At 38.6% G+C, this 21865-nt stretch overlaps 1 protein-coding gene across 11 annotated transcripts in view; it reads right to left on the bottom strand.

Moving 5' to 3' along the window:
* Window positions 1–21865, bottom strand: part of PBX3 (PBX homeobox 3) — a 472198-nt gene that overhangs the window by 263591 nt on the left and 186742 nt on the right. The window lies entirely within an intron of this gene.

A 21865-nucleotide genomic window follows, 5' to 3' on the forward strand; every position in this document is an offset into this window, starting at 1 on the left:
CACAAGACAGGCAATCAACAGAACTCATCTATCCTCCCCCCTGTTTTATGTCTCTCCCATCTTCACCAATCTAAAGAAAACTGATCTGACCAAACTAGAAACCTGCTACAATAAAACTGCTAAATTTGCTACCAACTCCCCACACAGATCTCACCATTGCTCTGCCTTACAACAGCTGAACTGGTCAGAATTACCCCACTACCTAACCTACACTCAACTCCTTACTGCCCACAGACTGGCTTACCAATTGGAAAAAACTCCCACTCTTCAGCAATTGCTCCAACCCTACATCAACACTCAAGTCCTCCGATCCTCAAATAAATCCCTACTACAAGTAACCAAATCCAACAATGCCACTGGTGACTGTTTCTACTCTAACTATATCTCTAAAATTTGGAATACCATTCCACATCCAATCATAACTGCTGCCAACCCAACTCAATCTAAAAACCTACTCAGGAACTTCCTCTTCAATAAATGGCTTTGCCCATGCACTAGTCCTGACTAAATCTTCCTCCTATTACCAAATGTATTACCAAAATAAGACCACTTTATGCATCTAATTATGCTGGCTGTCTCTCTTTCTTCCTTTCCCTCAGCCAACCACCCCCATCCTTCTCAACTAATCTACCTTTTATCTTGCTTTCTCAGCTCCTATCCCCACACCCATTAGCACTGTTTAACTATCTTTTCTAATACCTGCTCTACTGACCATTTGACTATCTTCAGATTCTTCCTAAATCTTCCCTTATTCCACTTACAATCTGCTCTATCACTTTACAGAATAAATCCATTGTCAAACCTGTAAATTAAACTGGTGTTTAAATGTAATCCTATGCACAGTTCACTATTGATTTAATTATAACCTTCTGCATTAGTTATCTTGTATACCGATGCCATATTTTACTCAGTGTTATCCAATGTAACTGTTTTCTTGCATGTTTTGTAATTTTACTTATAAGACTTTATTTTATGTAATTATCTATAGAGCTTTTCTCCTCGGACCTCCACTGAAAATGGTCTCTGTTCCAGTTGGACAGTCCCAGTAAACAAATGTTAAATAAAAATAAAATAAAATAGTTGAAAAAAGTTATTTGCAACATTATTCTAGCCAAGAAAACATTTCCTATATTTCAGATAAGTTCAAAAAATTAATAACAATTTCAGTTAATTATTTTTCAGACATACTATTTTGCCTGCAATTAATTTGTTTGTTGTAATATGTAAAGAAAAAGATTCCCTTTTGTGGTGTAATTTGTAGATCCTTCCATACTGTGATTTGCTACTGCCTCCTTAGCTATACATATCTGGACCACTTTTTTTTTTTTTTTGTATGGCAAATTGTCATAAATTCTCATTATCCTAAATAAAATTACAGCACTTTAAACGTTTCCATTGAGAATATTCTCTTTTCTAAACAACCACCTTAGCGAGTAATATGCAGCAATATGGTTGCACTTGTGGCACAGTTGGAGACCTTTTTAAACTGTCGCCCTGTTAGTAAACCAATTTTACATATTAAAATGAATGCATTGCTTATTATAGTGAGAAATCCATTTATAAAATCTCAAACATAGCTAGTCTACTGGGGTTTGCTGCCATACCAAAATGCCCGAGAATATATCACTGGAAATGTCCCAAACACATTGAATTGTCAATTTCTCTTCTTATAACACATTTTTTTTTAATGAGATGTGCTCTCATTCTGATCAAGCTTACAAACTTCAGACATAATATATGTCACCATAATTTTAAGAAGCCTGAAGCAGCAAAACCTCAAATTGCACATTGTTAACAGTGACAGTAAAATGCAGTTTTATTCTGCTTCTAATGTAAAGTACAGTATCCATTTGTGTATGTATAAGCTGCAATACATTTGTCGATGTCAAGTTTTGTCTGTAACAGACTACAACACAGCAGAACTGAATTTCAGTCTTTTTTGTTTTTAATATTAGGGATTCTGTTGCTAACAGAAAAGAAGTAACCAAGTGTTGAACTGCATCAGCAGGCAGACCAAGCTTACAGAAAAAACACAATACTGATTTTGATTTCAAGACTTTTTGAATCATTTGTGAAGACAAAGAATCCAGAGCATAGCTGAATTTTCATGTCCTACCTAAGGCTGACAACAGAAATACTAAAGTCGCTGAGTACTCCTTGTCCTCTTAATGTTGTCAGTAAATGGCACATTCGCTCAGCCCCCGATCCTCTCTTCCCAGGCATGGTCTTCTCCAGCTGCAGCTTAATTTCCTGTGACTTGCCTAATTACTGTAATTAAGGATTAATTGCCATTAATTATTCACACATAAGCTCATCGCAAATCATGGGGTAAATGTCTTATGAAAGCTGCCATACAAGCCATGTATAAACACAGTGAGATGCTCCAGGCAGGCGAATCTATCACTCAGCCCTCAAGCAAATCTCTGTGCTTCTCTTACCAAAACAGCTATAACTCTCTCAAACTTGACAGGCTTTCCAGGTAAACATTATGTTAAAGAGCAAGCAATGCTGAAAATTTGGCAACATTTTTAACAGCACAGTAAAGGGAACTTTACTTTTGTCTGTTCACTTTTCACAAGGGTTCTCGGTAAGAATGCATCTTATGTGTTGTTTGCAACCATCACTTGTTCCAAGAGTATGCTTACAAAGTTATGGAACAAAGTCCAAAGCACCATTCTTCCCTAAAGAGGCACACAAGCATACATGTGCATATCAGTAAACATACACAGCTTTTCATGTGGAGTCTCAAATAGTAGACATCAATTATGACTTCCGTTCAACCATTGGCCAACAACTGCAATAGTAAGATATTAACCAGAGTACACTGCAGTTAACTATTAAGAACAGAATCCTATGTGCTTACTAGGAATGTGACTAATAGCAAATATAGCAGGAATTTTTTTGTTGAGACAAGACCTTTTGGGATACATCTAGTAGTGCTTAGTGCCTAAACTTGAAAATGAGTCTGTCATACTGAAATACAACTGCACCCTAATTCAGAATTTGCTTTCAGTACTGCCCACCACCTGAGAAATTTCAAAATGCCTCCATGTAGAGTTATATAAAGTACTGCAACAGAAATTAGGTCAGAAATGCTGTGCCAACTTATGTCTATGCAGAAAAAAAAATGTTTTATCATAAATATGTTTGTAGACTATACTTTCAGGGACCATTTCTACAGATTGTTGCTGTGAGAATCATAAGGAAATATGAAGGTGATAAAGCAGATAACCCAAGCATACCATTAACCATATTTGTGTTTGATACAAATACAGATGATTTTTCAGTAATGTGGTATTAGAGCTATATCCAGTCTATGAAATTTGTTCCATGGGCAGTATATATATATAATGCACAGCATAATAACTGGTCATTTAGCGTGGTATCGTTATTCTGAAGACAGTACTTCAGGCAAGGACAAAGACACAGTAACCTTGAATGACAAATTCTTGATAACTGAATGAATCAAATGATTGTGAACATTATTCTTGGATTATAATCGTTCACAATAATTCCACTCTTTCCAAAATCAGTGACCACTGCAAAGCTTTTCTACTCCTCAGATACTCATGCTGTACATTCCCCTTGAACTGTACATCACAAGTACTCTGTTTCACAGTTGTGTTCACTCTGATTTTGCAAAGTATCAAATATTCACACATTTTAGCACCAGAAGACAGTGGCTGTGGTAACAGCACATTGTAAAAGAACCCTCAGAGATAGTGTGATGCTTTGACTGAAATGCTGCCCCAGGAAATTTAACAATAAGCAGACAGAATGCAGTTGTAATTGTGATGATACTGCTTCTGTCTGCAGCAGATAAATGCATGAAGCATTTTCATTTCAGTACATAAGTTTGTGTGTCTGAGTTAAACATTTATGTTAATGGACCTTCTGGCAGGTCTTTAATGTTTCTCACATTCTCATAAAACAGCTTCTTTCTAAATACATCATTTAACAATTCTTTCCCCATTATCTCACTGAAATGAGAGAATGCTGAAATGAAAATGACTTCATAATTTTTAGAATCACTTGCCTAATCAAGAACCTAAACAGAAATTATGAAGCTACAGCTGCAAGTGTAAAAGCTCCAACTTACTGGCAGGTGTCTGCAAGCATATTTATTTATTCACAGATGCTAGGACATATTAGTATGAAAACTTTAAAATGGCATTAAACTGTAGCCAGAGTAATATATGAAAACATTTACTCAATATGCTAAAATGTGAAAAAAAAATAATCACAAAGCAGTTCCAATAACAGTGCTTGTTTGACCTAAAATTGTATACTGCCTTTTGCTTTAACGTGGAACTGAGATATCAAGGGCTGGGTAACCAACCACGGAACTTTTCACAGTACTAATGCAAGTTATTAGAGAAAGATGGTGAAACGCACATCCCATACACAGTCCTACATGTCAAGCATACAAGATATTCCACATAAAAATGATGCACCCAAACCTATACATACAGTAAACATTAGTTTAGTGCCACATAAAACTGCAAATCGGTGGTGGTGCTTAAGCATTCTCACTAATTTAATAAACATCATTTAAAGGTAGGGCAGTTCATTGTTTACAGAATCAGTTGATTTTTTCCCTAGTGCCTAGCACAGATGGTCTGGAGTAATGTCTACTGTTTTATGTTTTTGTGTAATCACAGGCAGGACACACTCTAGTTTAATATCTTATTATCTGTAGTTCAAAATGCAAAATGAAAGACAGTATTCCCTAATGAAATATTATGTGATATTTCTGCATGGATTGCTTGTTTTCCTTACAAATGTGCTAGACTTTGAAACAGAGAAGCTATTGTTAGCAAAGATATGCCAGATAAAACTACTAAATTGTCTGGAGTACTACATCAGCCTTGCAAATCTTTGTATGCAGCCTTGAAATCAAAAGCTTGTGTGTATGTATATGTATGTGCATTGAGAGGTACTTATCCTTGTAACAGACAAAAGAGCAAAATATATTATTAATCTTACACACATGAAGAAGCAAAATGATCCATTGGGAAAGCACTGTTTACATGCATGCATATCAGAAAAACAAAACAAAGGGGCACACAAGATAGATGTGAGCATAGCCACTCCAGGAAGAAACAGAGAAGATCCCTCTTCAAAGGAAATAGAAGCACGTGTCGGGTAAAGGTGACGAAGTCAGCTAGCAGTTATGCAATTTAAGCTGAATCTTCTTCTTCTTTCGGCTTTTCCCGGTTAGGGGTCACCACAATGGAACTCCGGTCCGCTAATGATTGGCAGTAGATTTCTACGGTGCCAGCTTGATGCCAAACCTTCAACGAAGGCACGCCATTCTACGCATGTCTTTCGAATGCCACTCAACTGCGGGGAGGACATGCAGACTCCACACAGAAGGAGCTCCAGCCGAGAATCGAATGGGAGAACCTCTTGCTGTGAGGCGACAACGCTACCACTGCACCACCGTGCCTTTCCATGCAATTTAAGCTGAATATCGGAAAGAATTTGCTCACACAGCAATTTGGAGGGCAGTGAAATGACAGAGGTAAGTATGTGAAACAATTAGTCAGTTCATATAGGTACAGGATGGGCTGGTAAACAAAGCAGCAATATGCAAATGCATAGGATTGTCTGTACTCTAAAACAACATTAGAGGAGACTGGCCTTGTTATGTGTTGTGGACTGTGACATACGTTTATGTCACATATATTCACATTTTTAGTTTTACCTAGGAATAAAAACAGTCCTGAGATGCCACCTATACCAGAGGTAGAAAATATAATGCTGTTTGTGGACCCAAAGCCCACAGTTATTAATAAATAGGGAAGATCTGATTCCCAAGGGAACAACTTTCAAGTTTTCAGAAAATCTTCAGCCTAGTAAGTAAAGCACTGGACAAAGCTATTATCTTGATTATGCCCTTTGTACTAAACCAATTTAGCATCAGATTACTGCAGTCTCTGCTGAAACAACGTAAGCCTTACCTCTGCAGATCATTACATCCATGTATGATGCAATACTTTAATTGACATTCGAGACCATACATGGACCCTCAGTGGGACTACTCAGACTAAACAGTCAAGTGCCCTACTGAGACAGGTCTATCCCTGGTGGACATAATGCCGTAATGATAATTCTCCATCCCAAACAGAATGGAAGAAAAAAATGAGAAGGACTTAACTGGCATCTGGGACTGCTTCTTTTCTGGTGTACATGCACCTCCATGCAATAAAGTACACTACCAGTATGCCCCATAGTGGAGGGAGCAATGCACAGCATCCTATGGCCATGCATGGAAGTCAACATGCAAAAAAAAGCATATTGCCATACTCCACACCAGGGAAGGACCTTGCGCAACATTCTGCAGTCATGCAGACAACTGTACAAGCAGCAGAGACAAAGCTACCTGTGCTACTAGCACCCATCAGAAGGAACTGTGTAGAGCATCCTGGGGTCATGCACGGAAGTGTGCTTGCACCAGAGATGCACACTACCAGCACTCATCAGGAGGACACTGTAAACATCATCCTACAACCATCATCCTACAACCATGAATAGAAGTGTATGTGCACCAGAAAAGCCTACACTACCAGCATCCCCTAAAGGTAGGGCCATGCACAATGTCCAACAGCCATGCATGGAAATGCATGTGCACCAGAAATGAAGCAGCCTAGACCACCAGCATCCCCTCAAGGCACAGTCATGTACAACGTCCAACAGCCACACATGGAAGTACATGTACACCAGAAATGAAGCAGCCTAGACTACCAGCATCGCCTCAGGGAATGGCCATGCACAACGTCCAACAGCCACACATGGAAGTGAATGTGCACCAGAAATGAAGCAGCTTACACCACCAGCACCCCCTCAGGGAAGCGGCCTTTTCTGACTGTTCTGATGACTCAGCTGTACTGCATATTCTGGATATTGGCATCTGTGGTCTTCTGATGGTGCTCATCTAAAACGTTACTGTACATGAAGACCACCCAACTTTGAAGAGGAATGTTCTCCCAGTGGTTCTCTGGGACAAACAGCCATAAGGGGTGATACCAAGGGGATATAGAAAAACAGACTTATTGCCTTGTAGGTTCTGGAAGTGAATGTGTATGTTGATGGTTTGTAAATGCAGGTTGAGGGATGTAGCTGGCATAGAGTCTGCAATGTAATTGTGTCATTATGCCTTTTCATACAGCAATGACAACATCAGTGTTAATCTAATAGTGTATGAGATGTGGTGGCACTCCACAATATGGAAGGGGGGGGGCATGGAAAGTTTTATGTGTGTGTGTGTGTGTGTGTGTGTGTGTGTGTGTGTGTGTGTGTGTGTGTGTAAGTCACTAAATATGTTTTCCAGTTTGTGGTTAGTGCATAATATGTCTGCTGTGTAGTATGGATTGCTGATACCTTCACCCTCCTATGTGAAGCATGAAAGAGAGAGTGTGTGTGTGTGTGTGTGTGTGTGTGTGTGTGCGCACACGAGTTAGCTTGATGTCTGTATATGAGTTAACAGTTAGCACATAGTGTATTTTGTGGTATTTACTATATAGTATGAGTTATCACCCTCCACTCATTCAAAGCATGAAGGTGTGAGTGTGTGTGTTTATCTAACCATACATGATACCATTTATGCACATATGTGTGTATTTGTGGGGTATGGATTGCACATACTTTCCAGATTTTGATTTATTGCATTTTCAGAGTTCAATGTCTTTTTCTTTAAGAAAGTGGATGAGAGACTTTGCAGTTAGACTATGTTCTGTGTCTGTGAATAGTACAGATAGGAATATAGGCTCAGAGGTTCATAGCTGAATACTAGGCTAACTGCCATGAAGGGCTATTTTCAGCCTAACCAATAACACAAGATTAGAATCAAACCTTGCACCTTGTGTTTATGAGGCAAAGACCTTAACCATTATGCTAAACCCACCCCCTGAGATCAACAGTTCATAACTCAAGCAATATTATGTATTTTTTTGAAGATTATAAGACATGTCTACATTTATTTATTTTACTTCTTTATTTATTTATATTTGTTGACCGGGAGTGTCTGACTGGACGTAGGTCCATTTTCAGCGGAGGCCCGGGGAGAAAAGCTCCACAGTTAAAATAAACAGACAGTAGTTACATTGGATTACATAGCGATTAACAATTTACATAGCAATTACTTACAACATATTTACAGATGAAGAACATAGTACATCAGTAGACAACTAGAATCTTTACCTGTGAAGTACATTACAGACATTAACAAATGTTACAAGAAGAAGTTCCTGCTGTATAAGTACTGGCTTATGAGTATCTGAGCTTGCTATAATCAAGGTAGTTACTGGAGTGGAAAGAAAGGTAGTGGTTGGATGGGGTGGGTGATATTAGAGTGGGAGTTGCACGGGCATAGCCAGCATGTTTTTAGGTGCGCTTTTAGTAAAGTTTTGAAGTGGGTGCATGATGGCATGGAGGTAATTGTGGGTGGGAGGGAGTTCCATAATTTGGCTATGGTGCAAGAGAATAGTGCTTCACCAGCAGAGTTACTGGCTTTAGTGATCTGCAAGTGATTTTTGTTGCTGGATCTTAGTGATCTGGTGGTGCGATAGGGTTGGAGTAGATTCTGGAGGGATGGGACATTTAGTGGATGGTTCACTAGTTTGTGGGCGAGTGAGAGTTGATACCATTGAAGGAGGTGAGGGAGTTCAAGCCAGCACAGTTCAGCAAGTGAGAGACAGTGGTGACTACGGTAGGATGCCCCTGTGGCGAATTTGTCGATTTTGTTGTAGCAGGTCTCTAGCTTGTTTAGATCGCATTGCCTTAGGTTGGTATATATTGGAGAGGCATAAAGTAGGGTGGAGATAAGGTGGGAATTTGCTATTGAAATCTTTGCTGCTTTGGTGAGAAGTTGCTTATTTCTGTATAACGCTCCTAGTTTTTTGTGGACATTTTTTATGGTCATGGATATGTGAATGTCAAATTTTAGTTTATTGTATATACATTTATACATTCAATGATTACATTTAAACTGCCACTAGTCCTTATCGGCAGTACAATACTTGCATATTATTTTTCGTTCCACATGATCTAGAACATCTTCAGACTTCTGAACCTTAATGTTGGTCCTAATCTTTGTCACATTTTTGGACTTACAAACTGTGAGGAATCCTTCATTTGTGTTCTCTCTCTATGAACTCTATTCTGGTTCCCCATATCAACATTATTATCTGTCCCTTTTCAGTTTTAGGCCCAAAGCAATGAAAACATATGATATCATATGAGATATATAATCTCCTCACATTCATACTGCCCTAACCCTAAGATCCTCTGTTACCAAAATCAAAATGTTTGTATTTGTGTGGCACATCTGTTACGCATGTATCAACTTGATGAGAATCTAGAGCCAGAATTAAAGTGAGTATGATCAGTTTGCTGTTTTGATTCTTCAAATGATCTTGGATTTATTAGTTCTGCATCAGTGTGTGTACTATTCCTGTTGTATTTTTCATGGAAACTGTCTGAAAATGGTCTGTTCTGTGGTTCATCTCACTCATCCAATCAACAAATAAATAATTTGACCAAATGCCATCAGCAATGCAGAGAACAAAATTGATCTGCCACTATAGTGTACAAATGTGTAAGGCAACATCACAAAATAATGGTTTACTCAAGCAGCGGCCTTTGTACATTTCTGAAACAATCAGTGCTATGAAATGCTGCCACCAAAGAAAGCTCAACCTGTTTTAATATTTAGCAGGCTCTGACTACAACTGGTTCTGTGCCTACTGCATGCATTATGTTTGGGTATGGATAGTGGGAAGGCGTCATGTTGATCGGATGAGAGCATGTTAATTTGTCATAAAACCTTAGTATAAGTTTCCTTTTCTCTTCTTAATACTTATAAAAGCGGAAAAATCATGTTTCATGAAATTATTCATAACAGTAATAGATTGCCAGTGTCGTAGTAAACTCCCCCCAAGCCATAAATGAAGCTGTAATAAAACTGGACATGTATTTGTGGCAATGCCAGCCCATTCATTTCTACAAAACATAATGCAGGCTTTGCTTTCTGCTACAGACCTGTACTACAACAGCAGTTTTCTTATAGTGATATTTGCTATACATATACTTTAATTACTTTAATTTTATTTTTAAACTGCCAAAGATTTTCTTTACATGAAAATGCTGTAATTAATGTAAACATGTTTAACCTTCAAACTAGAACTGCTAATCTGCATGTACCATCTCTTTAGGGATTTGCATTGTAGCTGGTATATTTAGTTGGAAAAATACAATTTTGTTTTAAATTTGTACTGTTATTGGTGATAATATAAACTTGTGCATGGACTTTCCTGCAAAACAAGTTGCCAGTAACAATCTAAAAAGTACACAAATGTTTTTTTAAGTGTATATGTATGCTGTTCACAAGTTTTCTCTGCATTTTTTTTACAATTAATTGGGTCATTATTAACAAATGAACCTCCAGCAGAATGTGTCTATCAATAACTTTATAAGCATACTTGCACATAAGTGCATGATATTTTGTTTTGTGTTAATTTTCATGCACACTGTGAAGGCAATCTTACTACATCAACAAATTACTGCTCAGAAAGTTTTACTAAGTACTTTATTGGATTATTATATCTAACTTTAAAACAGCATGCTGTCCTAATTTTTCTCCCATAAAGACCTAAGGAGGTAGGCCCTACTTTACCTGTACTCAAGAGGTTAGGTGTCTGAATAACAAGACACATAAGTGGAAGAAACACATCGAGTATGCATTCATGGAACTTACTGCTTACAACTTCAGAAGCTTGGCTCAACCATTTGTAACAAAACGTGCTGCTGTCCTGTCTTCAAAATGTATGAAACAGCTAGCTATATGATACTGCTTAGATGACAAAGCAAGAGGTTAAAAGGAATAAAACAGTAAAGGTTTTAGAGACTAAAGTAATTGCAAATCCCAAAACGTAATGCTATTGACATAAATAAAAAGTATCATTTTACTACAAAAAAGTAGACTGTGTCCTTTTTAAAAATGCAGTAACTGAGGCAAGAATAAAATACATACACCACGGTTTTCTTTAAACTTGGCTAGCACATTGTGTCTGTCATGAAAAAAACTAATGGTTAAAAAAAGGATAAAATGGTAGAGGAAGCTGTATGCTATACATTGGCTCTAAAGCTTAAAATACAAACTTCAGTGCATATATTCAGTTTATTTTATTAATCCAAATAATTACAACCTGCCACCCCCAAAGAAAAATCTCTCTTTTTTTAATTGTAGTAAGACAAGATCAAAACACATATGCCATAGCTTTCTTTAATCTCAGCTATGTTAGTGTGACTGTCTTATTTTTTTTTAATCTAAAGTGTGATACTTTGCAGTTATATGCTGTAGGCAAGCAGTGACACCTGAAGCTGCTAATACCTCATATCCCAACACACACATGTATCACCATCAATGTCATCTAATTGATACTTCCCTATTTAGTGTCACCTTCCCTGTCTCAGCGCCAGCTGCCTAGCTCTACCATGTCACTTTCCATTTATGGCCTCCCAACTCCCTTGATCTGGGTAATTAGAGTTTATGTGTTAATTGGTGTAAATACAAAGATGGGAGTCACAGGCATAAATTTCAAAGCAGAGCCATAAATTGAAGGGCTGATGAGCAAGGAAAAATGCCTTTGCCAGAACAAGTGTCATGTCCATTTTTATCATATGAACTATGTCGATCTGTTTAATGACAAAATTACGCTGTTTATGTTTACTGAAGAATTAATGAGCAGAACAGAATTCAGTAAACAAGACAGTTCTGTAATGATGCTACTGTTGGAGTTTAAATTTCTTCAGTAATTAAACAATGTCACTGAGTAGTGAACTGAAAAAAAACATTTTTGCCATATCAGTTTGTGATCAGTCTTACAAAGTACTTCAGAAAAACAAAAGAAAGAAGCAATGAAAGAGGAATTTAATAGAGGATCTGCCAACACTAAAACTTTTGATTTTTAATTACTGCACCTACAAGCAAAGTAAAGTGATTCTGCTCAGTTATATTCATGGCATAGTTAAAATCTTTGCTAAAGGCATACTTTTCTGCAACAGTAGAGGGTCACCTCTCCTATCCAGACTTGATACTATGACACAGCAACCTCATAAGCACTGTAACTGTGCAGCCCCATATTTTGTTTTCCCACTCATGGAGACCTCGGTTCACTTCACTGCACTGCCCCTCCAAATGGTCCAAAATGGCCATGGGATGTTTTGACCAACTCAGCTATCACAAACCAGCTGAATGTACTTGTGGCAAACATTTGTAACATTCATGCATGTCCTTGACAGATTTTACTACCAAAACAGCAACCCACACATTTATCCAAGCCAAAACTGTAGCTGCAATACACATAAAGAGGAAAATGTTGTCAATATAATGGCCCCAACACAGCAATAAGCCCTAAAGACTGACCATTACATAAAGACAACAGCTATAATCACCCTTGCCTTCTCCAAATCAGCTCAGAATTCCAAGGAATGGTAGTCCACAGCAGCTGAAAGCACCCACATTAAATATAATCACTGATAATACAGACAACAGTATACCAGTAAAGTGACATTGAGAATGTAGCCAGAATTTGCTTCAACCAATCACAGATAGCACTTTGTGTACCATGACAAGAACTTCAGCCTTTTTACAACCAGCATAAACAAGTCCCTGCCTTCTATCTGAATTGATGTTGTACAGTGGAAATGCTGTTCAAATACTGTATATCCTATTATGCCAAACAAGGATGTTGAACCACATCTAACCCATGCAGTATGCAGACAGGTTTTACTCAGTGTTACATAGAGGAAATGATTCATATGTTTCCATATCATACCAGCTCTTTCTGCACTGTGTACCTCTGCACACAGCAGTGTGGATCAAAGCATGCACTGTTGTGCAACAACATAGGGTGAGCCCAACATATACAGTATATGTATGTATGTGTGTGTGTGTGTATATATATATATATATATATATATATATATACTGGATGCTGTTAATATGTATAAACAGTTTATGATGTTGAAGAACCATCCAGGATACAGTGCTCCCAGTGTGCTGCACTGCATGCTGCGTGCAATCCCGTGCCAAAAATGAAGAACAAAACTATGCTAACCACTGATGGACAACTGTGCAACTGCAAGAGAAGGCAAACTGAGCTGTGCTACTAGTGTTTTCTGCTTAGACTGCTGAAGATAACAATGGGCAGGCAATAACACTGCAGACATCAGATGGCCATGAGATAATAAGCTCTAAAGTGTATGACCACAGGGTACACCTCACCACTGTACACATGTAGACAATAATAACCACCCTGAAGACAGAGGTGAGGCAGCCAAGCAAGCCAGCAGCAGTGATAATGCTGCAGGACACAGCAGATGTGCCACCAGATATTGTGGCTAAACTGACCCTCACCACACACACTGGGTTCATGTAGTGCACAGAACATGGCAGAAATGGATGACATAATAGCATTCATAATAGACACATTTCACGTGCCGTTCTGATGAGGCCTACAAATATACCCTGTTAACATCTGATGTAAACTTGTATGACCTATCCATGAGTACACTGTGACTTATGGATAACACATTCAATGTGATGCCCTCTATTTTCCTGTAAATGTACAGGGTACAGTGAGGACATGCACCAATAAGTTCTTGGGTCAGCAGATGCACGCTCTAATTGTACCTGTACTATAGATATCTACAAGGCTATACCTGGAACACCACAACTCTGAGGTATGCAGATATATATCCAGCTAAAGACAATATCATACTGGGCTTTGAGACAACCCTTGGTACTACGAACACATCTTGTTCTTGGCGTCAAAATGCAAAAGGAATTTTTAACTGGTTGCAATATGGGTGGTACTTTGCGGAAACCAACATCTATAACAAGGAAATTAATCTGGCACACCAAATAAAAAGTGTCTAGTGACATTTGTTTTCCTGTCTTAATACCAGATTGTCTTGAAAGTCTAAAGATCATAATGGATATCCTTGAAAGTGTAGAAATAAGGGGTCTATATCAGCATATTGAATGCTGAAAATGCCAAATGCAATTTAATCGAAGTGAAACGTTCGAAATCTCAAAAGAGCGAACTGATGGAACATCGATTTCTTTCCCAGGGAAAGAAATTGGTGTTCCGTGCAAAAAAATAAATAAATACATTTTCAATACTTTAAACACTGACAGAAGTGGGGGGCTTCAGCTCCCACACCCCACTACTTAAATATACTAACTCCGAGACCACACCACAGTGGAGGAAATAGCAAACTCCGATGATGGCCCACCAATTTCTTTCCCTGGGAAAGAAATGGATGTTCCGTCAGTTCGCTCTTCTAAGATTTCAAACATTTCAGTTCGATTAAATTAAATTTGGCGTTTTCAACATTCGAAATGCTGATAGGAACCCGAAATAAGAGTGCAAAGGAATTGGCTATATATAATGACATAAGACTATGACATAGTTGAAAGAGGAATCTGTGCCTGAATCAGTTAGCCCCTCCCCTTCCCGATAATCTCCACCTGTCCCAAACCTTCAAGTTCATTTGCTCTCTCAAAATTAAAGGATTTACATATTGTGCACCATTAAAAGTTACCACCACCCTTTTTTTGAAATACTGACATAAAAATTAACCTAAAATAAATGCAAGTGAAGTCTAAGTACTCAGTGGCATACTCTCATGTCTAGTTGCCTGAAGTTTTGTAGAATGCAAGCCTGTACATATGTCTGTTTCTCTGGCCTACCTCTGATGTAATAATATGCAATACAAATGTGACATTACATCAGTTAATTAATGCAAACAGTTACAGTGCAGATATTTAAGGTTCTCTTGGATAGTTTCTCCCCAGAAATAAATACCAAAGAATTCTAAACCTGACATTTACATAATTTAATAGAAAGGAAGACATATTGCATTATTTCATACAATAATAGGCAAACCATGTGAGTCACATTTATTGTAATGTTTTCCTAGCTTTAACATTACCACAAAAACTTGTATCAAAGTGTTAAACCGACTGCGCCAAAGAAGATGTAACTGGCTTCAAATGCATGATCGATATTATTACTCAAGGTAACACATGAAAAAGGAATGGTTCTTGCATGTCTAAAGAGATTACCTGGTCAATGGATTAATGAATAAATGACATGTTACATTACAGCCTAATAAGCAGTGCTATAAAAAGCTTCATCCCTCCCGCAATCTCAGATATCAATGATCACTATGCAGAAATGTACACAAATGCCCTGTACAAACATTTAACTGCATAAACTCTGCTGTACCTGACCAGATCAAAGCCAGGTCTTCCCATAAAAGCAAGCCACCATGGTGGACTTCAAGTATAAACAGATTAAATAATAATAATAAGAAACTGTTGTCTAAAAGCAAGAGGGATATCACCCTGCAGAGAAAGACTTCCCTCCTAAGCCTAAACAAGAAAATCAGAAATCTTGTAAAGTCTTCTAAAGCAAATTACAAAACTAAAATTGCATCCCTAGCCAAGGATAATCATAGGAAGTTATTAGGCTATTGGCCCTGAGGCCCTTATAAGCTTAGCCAAGAGTTTAGCCCATTCTTTAACTACGTCTGAAGTCTAAAAGGGAATGCCCAGCTATGTACTGAACTGGTTGTAGATGGGATCACTCATTCTCCACTGGAAGATATCGCCAACTTGCTAGCTGACAGATTCAGTACAAACTTCACCCCCCAATCCCCACCCACCATATCCAAAGCATGCCTGACAGGAGGGGCTCACACAGACAAACAACTGGCGCCAGAGTCATGGAGTAAACTAAATGCCAAGAAATGCATCATAGTATCCTTTGGGAAGTCATCTATCCCTGCTAACTATCATATCGACAACACAACCCTTAGAGTTGACCCAGTAAACAGGGGCTTAAGGACACACATAGTAATCTAGCCTTTGACCATCATGTGTCTACAATGGTGAGGAAATCATTCTATGTTGTACAACTTATAAACAAAGGTACGGCATCTAAGTCCAAGGAAGTCATTGTTCCACTGTATTTGGCATTCATCAGACTTATCATTGAGTACAATGCCCCCTTTGGTATGTAGCTAACTAGACATATCCTACAATTGGAACGTTCACAGAGGTTCCTCACTAAAAGATTACAGGGCTTAAGTAACATGTCCTGTGCAGACCGCCTCAAGGCGGTATCTCTGTATTCTGTCTCCTACAGGCTTTTGAGACGAGATCTATGCCTGGCATACAGAGTATTGTCAGACCCCACTCTGATGGACCTCTTGCATATCCACAAAACAAACAGCACCAGAATTACCCATTCTAAAGACTTAAACCTTGTCTGTGATATAAATAGGACCTGCTGGAGAGATAGGTATGTATCCCAGAGACTACCCAGTCTATGGAACAGGCTCCCCACCCATGTGAAGCAGAGTTCCTCCCTAACCAATTCAAGTGCAACTTGGACAACTGGATGGAAAACCAGAAATTCATCCCTGGTTTGGCACCTATGTCTCTAATGGACAGAAGTAACCTGTAAATGGTTCATCTCACAGGCCCATGCTTACACTTATCAAGGGTATCAGAACTTGTCAGAGATTTAGGATGCATGGCTAGGTTTAAAAAGGCCCTTGTGGTCATTAGCCTAGTAAACACATAGGAACCTAGGAACTCCAGCTCTCTGCCTAGTATCAGTAGAGAACAGGTCATCTCAGTGCTTGCCAAGAACAAAAACATGGCCTCAATGGGACCAGATAATATTCTAGGCTGTTTACTAAACAATCTAAAACAAGACCTAGCTAACACATTTGGCATTCTCTTTAATCAAAGCTTGAGAATTGGCTATGTTCCTGCAGAATGGAGAAGAGCAACAGTAATCAACCTGTACAAAGGGGGGCCATCAACTGACCTTAGGAACTATATACCCCATAAGTCTAACCAGCCTCATCTGCAAGGCCATTAAAAGGATTATCATGGACCATATCAACAAGGACATAGGTGACCTCCAAACATTGGACCCAACCCAGTCTAACTTTGTTAAGGGTAGATCTTGCTTATTAAACCTGGTAAATGTCTTTGAGAATGCCACCAAAGCCATGGACGAAGGTAAGACAGTGCACACAGCCTATCTCAACCTTGCCAAGGCTTTCCACACAATTCCCCACTCTGGCATCATTGAGAAACTCTCCCAGATAGGGATTAACCTTTATGTTACTAGATGGGTAGCCAACTGGCTCACCGACAGAACACACACTGTCAAAATTGGTGACTCCACCTCCACCACTAGACACATCCCCAGTGGAGTACCACAGGGGTCTGTGCTGGGCCCCGTACTGTTTGGCATATATTTCTCAGAAGTCCAGGCCAAAGTAGATGGTCTTTGGCTCAGCAAGTTTGCTGATTGCAAACTGGGAGCAATCATTGAGTCCCCCAATAATGTCAACATATTACTAGAAGGGCTAACACAATCAAATGACTGGTGCTAAAGCCATGGTCTAAAATTAAATGCAAAAAAATTCATTATTATTCCCTTTGGCAAAACGTAATTCCCTACAAATTACAATATTGACAGCACCCCCTGAGTTCCACAGGTTGATAGCAATCTGAACTTTGACCACCATATTTCCACAGTGGTAAGGGAAGCCTTCTATGTAGCGCATCTCATAAGCAAGGGCAAAGCATCCAGGTCAAGGGATGTTATAACTCAACCCTCATCAGACCACTAATAGAGTATAATACACCCTTTTGCATGCACCTCACCAGACACCTGCAGCAGCTGGAGAGACCTCAGAGTTTTTTTACTAGGAAAATACAAGGACTCCAAACCATGACCTACGTGGATGGGCTGAAAGCACTATCACTTTACTCTGCATCTTATAGGCTGCTGAGAGGTGACTTGTGCCTAGCCTATAGAGAAATCTCCAACCCTGCCCTAATGGAAATGCTGGACATCCGCAAGTCAAATGGCACAAGAGTAACTCACTCTAGGGATCTCAACCTAGCTTGTGATATTAACAGAACATGCTAGACAGACAGATAAGTCTCCCAGAGACTGCTGCTTCTCTGGAATAGACTTGCTCTTCACGTAAAACAGAGCTCCTCACTGACCCTATTCAAATGCAACCTAAATAACTGGATGAGAGACTGCAAATTCACCTCTGGGGTGGCACCCACATCCCTCATGGACAGGGGTAGCCAGTGTTCATCATAGGCCCACTCTGTTCATAAATTCTTTCTGCAAACTACCCAAAAAGAACAAATGGGGATACTTAGGATTAACATGGCTAGGCTTGTAAAGGCTCTAGGGCTGCTAGCCAAGTAACCTTCTATGAAGTTATGAACCTATGTTGCTGGGAAGGAAAAAAAAAAACAGCTTGATATCAGGTTGTAACATTACTTGCATAGACTATGGAATCTAATTTTCGAATTCCAATATCCCCAGCTTTTCTGTAGGAAAAGCCAGAAAAATCAAGAGACTGATCACATTCATGTCAAGCTGACAATTGGTTTAGTTAGCAAGGAAACCTATTATAGCATGATAAAAAGGAACACGTAATGCACCTGTAAATCCCAGTAGAATAAAAGTATGTGAGGGAAGAATGTTTTGCAGAATGGAAGGAATGAAAAAAGAAATGGTTGTGCTTGAAAGAGGCATGAAAACTTAAGAGGGATGTAAGGAAGCACTTATTTGCCAAAAGAGTTTTAGGTACCTGAAACAATATTTCAGTTTAGATGGTGGTGTGGAAGTCCAGTGAATTTCAGTTCTGTGTAGGACATGTACAAGATATATTTGTATGAAAGCAAAATTAAGAGCAATACCCACATATTCTACATAACCGGCAAGGACTGCAATAAGAGGAGAGAATAGGAACAACAAAAGCCGACTGCACAGATCAATTAGCTTTTACATTATAACTGCTCTAATGTTATGAATATTGCCAGGTTACCTACACTGACATATAAAATGAACATACAAACAGCTATAAAGTCAGGTGACCTACAAATCCTTTGTTAAACTCCCAGTCTAATTCGATAAGGTGCAAAAACAGCTTCACGGATGTGTACTAAGGGCATATTTTATTTGTACATGAAAAAGTAGCAGAGACTTGCATGGATCTTTGTCTCATGCATGTTTAAAACTGGACGCATGCTACAAAAACATTTCTCAGGCATTTCAGTATATCCCACCACTTTACTTGTTAGAACTGTGTATTTTTACTTGCCCATTTTAATTCCATGAAAGTTTGACTTGTATCCTGCACATTGTAACTTAATTTCTTCAACATCTTAATGCACACTGCCTCTGAACAATATTGCTTAAATAAAGTTCTTTGTTCATCCCTGAAAATAAGTGTGTGTCTAACAGATCTTTCCTATTTAACAAAGGCTAAAAAGCCAAATAATAACCAGAATTAGCCATGATAACATCAAGTTTGGGAAGTATGACACCAGTTAGGAGTCACTGCATTATTTATTTGTACATTATGACTTAAACCTTCCACTATTAAATCAGTTTAGTAATAACAAATATTTCATTTTTTCTGTGCCTGTTTTCAGTCCTCCTTGTATTAATTTGCACTGCGAAGACAAAACCTCTTATTTCTGCATAGCATTAGACGGTTAATTATGCTATCTTCCTTTGTGCGTTAATATAAAAGATCTAAACCTCTATCCTTAAATTAACAGATGTCCTCCCTACACCATTAAAAACAAAGAAATGCAGATGCGATCATCATCAGAATCCAAATGAGCTTCATGTAAGACCCTTTAAGGCACATCTGAGTATGGTTCTAGCCTGTAGTCTACCTTTCAACTTGCAAATGACAATGTCACCAAACACTATCCTTCCATCAATCAAGCTAGGTCATGAATATACAAAAGGCAGCAGAGAGGCTGGCTACCTCCTGCAGTTCAACTTGGCCTAATTATCTTGGCCTTCCTTTCTGTTACTGTCTGAAGGGTATACACCCAGTCAGCTGCTGACCAGCCCGAGGCCTAATCAACAGAGGTCATGCATACTGACCCTCATGTGGACAATGTATGCAAAGTAAATATGGACACCAAATGTCATCTTTCTTCTTCATCATTATAAACCACCCCCTCCTCTTCTGAAATACCAATCTGCTGCCATTTTCAGCTTCCCCTCTTCAAGCTGTCATTTCACAGTGGTCGCTGCCAGTTGAGTGAATTAGCATTCTAACTGATGTGCTGCTATTCTCAGATGAATCGCTGAGGTAGGATAACTAATGACCTCCCTACAGAAAATGGAACTGATAGTCAATGTCTCATCATCGATGAAACACTTTCAGTCAGACCTTTTATTTCAGAGTCATGGAACTAGAAAGCCATTTGAAGCAAGGTGTCTCTATGATCCTAACCATATAATCAAGAGGCAAGGATAATACAGAATGGAGGCCTGCATTCTCTAGTTATGGGAGGAAAAAATGGAGATCTAATAATGAACACACACTAACTTTTATCTCTCACGTGTTGCATTACTACCAGACTTAAATACTAGAAACTGAAAACACCAATGATTTTTCTAACATGCAGAAAAAAAAACAAAGATGATGCAAACAGATCAGAAATCTCAGCACAGCACATTCGTTTTACTGTATTCAACTCCCAACAGGAAACAGATATTTTTGAAATTTTATGAAGAATGCTTAGTCCCTCGATACCTAATTGTACATTTCTTACAAGTCCTCCTCTGTGTGTCTTGTACCCCATATTTAATCTATCCTGTCTTTCTTCTTATAATGCCAGTATCAGCTTTACTTGCAGGTTTGTATTACTACATTTTCATCTTCTACTTTCCCTTGTAGTTAAATCGCTGTTCTAAACAATTTGAGTCTGTCTCCAGCTCTGCAGTTTCTAAATCAGTGCTAATTCCACAGTGCTGCTCATATTTATTAAACAGATACTTTTTTCCCCAGACACCAGACACCTCAAAAAGTAAAATTTTGCAAACTCGTAACTTTCATAAATAAAGTAGTGTATTTATAAAAATACCATATTTTGTATTACAAATAACTGAGAGTGCCTCAGTTAATGTCATTATTGATGTCATTTTTTGATTTTTTTATTTGTGATGTTATCATTGCCACAGATTTCAGAACAGGAATAAATGTTAGGATGCAAGCCAAGGAGGAAGATGGGCACAACTGCCACTGGCATAACACTGCCACCTAACGGAGACCAACAGTAGGACCATCTGCATCATCCTGTGAAGGGCTCAGACAGACAGACACATGCACACAACAAGTTTTCAGGTTGCATGCCAGTAGGCTGCCATCTCTCTGATACATCACAGACTCAGTCTGTAGGCACATTTCCATGCTTTACACATGTCTTGGATTAATGTCTCCATTAGCACCAGTATGGATGTTTCATGTAACTTACAGATGGATCTTTCTTATGTCATCTTGGCCAAGACTTATTTGCTTATTTATTACCTTTAACTTCCCCTCCCTTTAACCTGTTTTATGCTCTTTTCTCTAATCCCATACTCTGTCTTTCCACTGGTAAGCTTTGATTTCTCATATTCCATATTCAGTGATATACAAGTATTCCATCAGCACAGATACTTCCATTTGTAAACCGGTCCCCCCACCCTGTTACGATATGTGTCTGTTCAGTTAGCTTTTGATAATGTTATAAAGTCATAATAACATTCATACCTCCTCATATGTTGTTAGCTCATAATAAGGTTACAGAAACAAAGGCAAAATCTTACAACTATGCAGACAAAACACAAGAGAAAACAGTATACCCAACTCATTTACTACTAGTACACAGACTTAAAAAACTACCTCCATTATCTCGCCTCAAAAATACAACTTCTGCTGATTAAACTGTTGCTAGATA

The sequence above is a fragment of the Protopterus annectens genome, chromosome 16.part0 (assembly GCF_019279795.1).
Source record: "Protopterus annectens isolate FY-2018-M chromosome 16.part0, PAN1.0, whole genome shotgun sequence".
NCBI classification, from domain to species: Eukaryota; Metazoa; Chordata; order Ceratodontiformes; family Protopteridae; genus Protopterus; species Protopterus annectens.